This window comes from Engystomops pustulosus, chromosome 4, assembly GCF_040894005.1.
Source record: "Engystomops pustulosus chromosome 4, aEngPut4.maternal, whole genome shotgun sequence".
Taxonomy (NCBI): Eukaryota; Metazoa; Chordata; class Amphibia; order Anura; family Leptodactylidae; genus Engystomops; species Engystomops pustulosus.
The window spans coordinates 7,982,170-7,989,756 of NC_092414.1; positions in this window are offsets into that span (position 1 = coordinate 7,982,170).

Below are 7,587 nucleotides of genomic sequence, written 5' to 3' on the forward strand. Positions count from 1 at the left end.
GAGTACCGCCACATAGTATAAAATCCATACAGCGTGCCGCCATGTAGTTTAGAATACATACAGCGTGCCGCCTTGTAGGATAAAATGCATACAGCGTGCCACCATGTAGTATAAAATGCATATAGCCTACTGCCATGTAGTATAAAATGCATACAGCGTGCCGCCATGTAGTATAAACAGCATACCGCCATGTAGTATGAAATGCATACAGCGTACCGCCATGTAGTATAAAATGGATACAGCGTACCGCCATGTAGTATAAAATACATTCAATGTGCCGCCATGTAGTATAAAATACATTCAACATGCAGGCATGTAGTATAAAATGGATACAGCATACCGCCATGTAGTATAAATTGCATATAGTATATTGCCATGTAGTATAAAATAGATATAGCGTGCCACCATGTAGTATAAAATACATACAACATGCCACCGTGTAGTATAAAATGGATACAGCATACCGCCATGTAGTATAAAATGCATACAGTGTGCTGCCATGTACTGTTAAATGCATACAGCGTGCCACCATATAGTATAAAATACATACAGTGTGCCATCATGTAGTATTAAATGCATACAGTGTGCTGCCATGTACTGTTAAATGCATACAGCGTGCCACCATATAGTATAAAATGCATACAGTGTGCCATCATGTAGTATTAAATGCATACAGCATACCACCATGTAGTATAAAATGCATACAGCGTGCCGCCATGTAGTATAAAATGCATACAGCGTGCCGCCATGTAGTATAGAATGGATACAGCGTACCACCATGTAGTATAAAATAGATACAGCGTCCCACCATGTAGTATAAAATACATACAACGTGTCGCCATGTAGTATAAAATGGATACAGCATACCGCCATGTAGTATAAAATGCATATAGCATATTGCCATGTGGTATAAAATAGATACAGTGTGCCGCCATGTAGTATAAAATGGATGCAGGGTACCGCCACATAGTATAAAATCCATACAGCGTGCCGCCATGTAGTATAGAATACATACAGCGTGCCGCCTTGTAGGATAAAATGCATACAGCGTGCCACCATGTAGTATAAAATGCATATAGCCTACTGCCATGTAGTATAAAATGCATACAGCGTGCCGCCATGTAGTATAAACAGCATACCGCCATGTAGTATGAAATGCATACAGCGTACCGCCATGTAGTATAAAATGGATACAGCGTACCGCCATGTAGTATAAAATGCATACAGTGTGCTGCCATGTACTATTAAATGCATACAGCGTGCCGCCATATAGTATAAAATACATACAGCATACCACCATGTAGTGTAAATTGCATACAGCGTACCGCCATGTAGTATAAAATACATACAACAGGCCGCCGTGTAGTATAAAATGGATACAGCGTACCACCATGTAGTATAAAATAGATACAGCGTCCCACCATGTAGTGTAAAATACATACAACGTGTCGCCATGTAGTATAAAATGGATACAGCATACCGCCATGTAGTATAAAATGCATATAGCATATTGCCATGTAGTATAAAATAGATACAGCGTGCCGCCATGTAGTATAAAATGGATACAGGGTACCGCCATGTAGTATAAAATCCATACAGCGTGCCGCCATGTAGTATAAAATGCATACAGCGTACCGCCATGTAGGATAAAATGCATACAGCGTGCCACCATGTAGTATAAAATGCATATAGCCTACTGCCATGTAGTATAAAATGCATACAGCGTGCCGCCATGTAGTATAAACAGCATATCGCCATGTAGTATGAAATGCATACAGCGTACCGCCATGTAGTATAAAATGGATACAGGGTACCGTCATGTAATATAAAATGCATATAGCATACTGCCATGTAGTATAAAATAGATACAGCAGGCCACCATGTAGTATAAAATACATACAACGTGCCGCCATGTAGTATAAAATACATAGTGTACCGCCATGTAGTATAAAATGCATACCGTGTGCCGCCATGTAGGATAAAATGCATACAGCGTGCCACCATGTAGTATAAAGTACATACAGCGTGCCGCAATGTAGTATAAAATGCATACAGCGTACCAACATGTAGTATAAATTGCATACAGTCTACTGCCATGTAGTATAAAATGCATACAGGGTGCCCCCATGTAGGATAAAATGCATACAGCGTACCACCATGTAGTATAAAATGCATACAGCCTACTGCCATGTAGTATAAAATTCATACAGCATGCCGCCATGTAGTATAAAATGCATACATCTTTCAGCCATGTTGTATAAAATGCATACAGCAGAATTCCATGTAGTATAAAATGCATACAGCATGATTCCATGAAGTATAAAATACATACAGCGTGCCGCCATGAAGCATAAAATGCATACAGCGTGCCGCCATGTAGTATAAAATGCATACAGCCTACCGCCATGTAGTATAAAATGCATAGTGTACCGCCATGTAGTATAAAATGAATACAGTGTGCCGCCATGTAGGATAAAAAGCATACAGCGTGCCACCATGTAGTATAAAATGCATACATCTTTCTGCCATGTCATATAAAATGCATGAAGTGTAAAATGCATACAGCATACCGCCATGTAGTATAAAATACATACAGCGTACCGCCATGTAGTATAAAATACATACAGCGTACAGCCATGTAGTATAAAATAGATATAGCGTGCCACCATGTAGTATAAAATACATACAGCATTCCACCATGTAGTATAAAATGTATACAGAGTACCGCCATGTAGTATAAAGTGCATACAGCATTCCGCCATGTAGTATAAAATGCATACAGCGTGCCGTCATATAGTATAAAATGCATACATCATTCAGCCATGTAGTATAAAATGCATACATCATTCAGCCATGTAGTGTAAAATGCATACAGAGTACCGCCATGTAGTATCAAATACATACAGTGTGGCGCCATGTAGTATAAGATGCATACAGCATGATGCCATGTAGTATAAAATGCATACAGAGTACCGCCATGTAGTATAAAATGCATACAGAGTACCGCCATGTAGTATAAAATGCATACAGCGTACCGCCATGTAGTATAAAATGCATACAGCCTACCGCCATGTAGTATAAAATGCATAGTGTACCGCCATGTAGTATAAAATGAATACAGTGTGCCGCCATGTAGGATAAAAAGCATACAGTGTGCCACCATGTAGTATAAAATGCATACATCTTTCTGCCATGTCATATAAAATGCATGAAGTGTAAAATGCATACAGCGTACCGCCATGTAGTATAAAATACATACAGCGTACCGCCATGTAGTATAAAATACATACAGAGTACCGCCATGTAGTATAAAATACATAAAGAGTACCGCCATGTAGTATAAAATGCATACAGCATTCCGCCATGTAGTATAAAATGCATACAGCGTGCCGTCATATAGTATAAAATGAATACATCATTCAGCCATGTAGTATAAAATGCATACATCATTCAGCCATGTAGTATAAAATGCATACAGAGTACCGCCATGTAGTATCAAATACATACAGTGTGGCGTCATGTAGTATAAGATGCATACAGCATGATGCCATGTAGTATAAAATGCATACAGAGTACCGCCATGTAGTATAAAATGCATACAGTGTACCGCCATGTAGTATAAAATGCATACAGTGTACCGCCATGTAGTATAAAATGCATACAGTGTACCGCCATGTAGTATAAAGTACATACAGCGTACAGCCATGTAGTATAAAATGCATACAGTGTGCCACCATGTAGAAAAAAATGCATACAGGGTACCGCAATGTAGTATACAATGCATACAGCGTACAGCCATGTAGTATAAAATACATAAAGCGTGCCTCCAAGTAGTATAAAGTACATACAGCGGGCCGCCATGTAGTATAAAATGCATACAGCGTACAGCCATGTAGTATAAAATACATACAGCGTGCCTCCAAGTAGTATAAAGTACATACAGCGGGCCGCCATGTAGTATACAATGCATACAGCGTTACGCCATGTAGTATAAAATGCATACAGCATGCCGCCATGTAGTATAAAATGCGTACAGAATGCCGCCATGTAGTATAAAATGCATACAGCGTTACACCATGTAGTATGAATGCATACAGCGTTACAAAATGTAGTATGAATGCATACAGCGTAATGCCATGTAGTATAAAATGCATACAGTGTGCCACCATGTAGTATAAAATGCATACAGGGTACCACAATGTAGTATAAAATGCATACAGCGTACAGCCATGTAGTATAAAATACATACAGCATGCTGCCAAGTACTATAAAGTGCATACAGCGGGCCGCCAAGTAGTATAAAGTACATACAGCGGGGCACCAAGTAGTATAAAGTACATACAGCGGGGCGCCAAGTAGTATAAAGTACATACAGCGGGGCGCCAAGTAGTATAAAGTACATACAGCGGGCCACCATGTAGTATAAAATGAATATGGTATGCCACAATGTGTTATAAAATGCATACATTGTACAGCCATGTATATATACAGGAGAAGTAGTACAGTGCACTGTATATATACAGGAGAAGTAGTACCGGGCACTGTATATATATACAGGAGAAGTAGTACTGTGCACTGTATATATACACAGGAGAAGTAGTACTGTGCACTGTATATATATACAGAAGTAGTACTGTGCACTGTATATATACAGGAGAAGTAGTACTGTGCACTGTATATATATACAGGAGAAGTATTACTGTGCACTGTATATATACAGGAGAAGTAGTACTGTGCACTGTGTATATATACAGGAGAAGTAGTACTGTGCACTGTATATATACAGGAGAAGTAGTACTGTGCACTGTATATATATACAGGAGAAGTAGTACTGTGCACTGTATATATACACAGGAGAAGTAGTACTGTGCACTGTATATATATACAGGAGAAGTAGTACTGTGCACTGTATATATACAGGAGAAGTAGTACTGTGCACTGTATATATATACAGGAGAAGTAGTACTGTGCACTGTATATATACACAGGAGAAGTAGTACTGTGCACTGTATATATATATATATATACAGGAGAAGTAGTACTGTGCACTGTATATATATACAGGAGAAGTAGTACTGTGCACTGTATATATATACAGGAGAAGTAGTACTGTGCACTGTATATATACAGGAGAAGTAGTACTGTGCACTGTCCATATATACAGGAGAAGTAGTACTGTGCACTGCCCAAATATACAGGAGAAGTAGTACTGTGCACTGCCCATATATACAGGAGAAGTAGTACTGTGCACTGCCCATATATACAGGAGAAGTAGTACTGTGCACTGTATATATACAGGAGAAGTGGTACTGTGCACTGTATATATATATACAGGAGAAGTAGTACTGTGCACTGCCCATATATACAGGAGAAGTAGTACTGTGCACTGTATATATATATACAGGAGAAGTAGTACTGTGCACTGTATATATATACAGGAGAAGTAGTACTGTGCACTGTATATATATACAGGAGAAGTAGTACTGTGCACTGTATATATACAGGAGAAGTAGTACCGGGCACTGTATATATATACAGGAGAAGTAGTACTGTGCACTGTATATATACACAGGAGAAGTAGTACTGTGCACTGTATATATATACAGAAGTAGTACTGTGCACTGTATATATACAGGAGAAGTAGTACTGTGCACTGTATATATATACAGGAGAAGTATTACTGTGCACTGTATATATACAGGAGAAGTAGTACTGTGCACTGTGTATATATACAGGAGAAGTAGTACTGTGCACTGTATATATACAGGAGAAGTAGTACTGTGCACTGTATATATATACAGGAGAAGTAGTACTGTGCACTGTATATATACACAGGAGAAGTAGTACTGTGCACTGTATATATATACAGGAGAAGTAGTACTGTGCACTGTATATATACAGGAGAAGTAGTACTGTGCACTGTATATATATACAGGAGAAGTAGTACTGTGCACTGTATATATACACAGGAGAAGTAGTACTGTGCACTGTATATATATATATATACAGGAGAAGTAGTACTGTGCACTGTATATATATACAGGAGAAGTAGTACTGTGCACTGTATATATATACAGGAGAAGTAGTACTGTGCACTGTATATATACAGGAGAAGTAGTACTGTGCACTGTCCATATATACAGGAGAAGTAGTACTGTGCACTGCCCAAATATACAGGAGAAGTAGTACTGTGCACTGCCCATATATACAGGAGAAGTAGTACTGTGCACTGCCCATATATACAGGAGAAGTAGTACTGTGCACTGTATATATACAGGAGAAGTGGTACTGTGCACTGTATATATATATACAGGAGAAGTAGTACTGTGCACTGCCCATATATACAGGAGAAGTAGTACTGTGCACTGTATATATACAGAAGTAGTACTGTGCACTGTATATATATACAGGAGAAGTAGTACTGTGCACTGCCCATATAAACAGGAGAAGTAGTACTGTGCCCTGTCCATATATACAGGAGAAGTAGCACTGTGCACTGTATATATACTGGAGAAGTAGTACTGTGCACTGTATATATATACAGGAGAAGTAGTACTGTGCACTGTATATATATACAGGAGAAGTAGTACTGTGCACTGTATATATATACAGGAGAAGTAGTACTGTGCACTGCCCATATATACAGGAGAAGTAGTACTGTGCACTGTATATATATACAGGAGAAGTAGTACTGTGCACATGTATATATACAGGAAAAGTAGTACTGTGCACTGTATATATACAGGAGAAGTAGTACTGTGCACTGCCCATATATACAGGAGAAGTAGTACTGTGCACTGTATATATATATACCAGAGAAGTAGTACTGTGCACTGTATATATACAGGAGAAGTAGTACTGTGCACTGTATATATACACAGGAGAAGTAGTACTGTGCACTGTATATATATACAGGAGAAGTAGTACTGTGCACTGTATATATACAGGAGAAGTAGTACTGTGCACTGTATATATATACAGGAGAAGTAGTACTGTGCACTGTATATATACAGGAGAAGTAGTACTGTGCACTGTATATATACAGGAGAAGTAGTACTGTGCACTGTATATATATACAGGAGAAGTAGTACTGTGCACTGTATATATACAGGAGAAGTAGTACTGTGCACTGCCCATATATACAGGAGAAGTAGTACTGTGCACTGTATATATATATACCAGAGAAGTAGTACTGTGCACTGTATATATACAGGAGAAGTAGTACTGTGCACTGTATATATATACAGGAGAAGTAGTACTGTGCACTGTATATATATACAGGAGAAGTAGTACTGTGCACTGTATATATACAGGAGAAGTAGTACTGTGCACTATATATATACAGGAGAAGTAGCACTGTGCACTGTATATATATACAGGAGAAGTAGTACTGTGCACTGTATATATACAGGAGAAGTAGTACTGTGCACTGTATATATATACAGGAGAAGTAGTACTGTGCACTGTATATATATACAGGAGAAGTAGTACTGTGCACTGTATATATATACAGGAGAAGTAGTACTGTGCACTGTATATATATACAGGAGAAGTAGTACTGTGCACTGTATATATACAGGAGAAGTA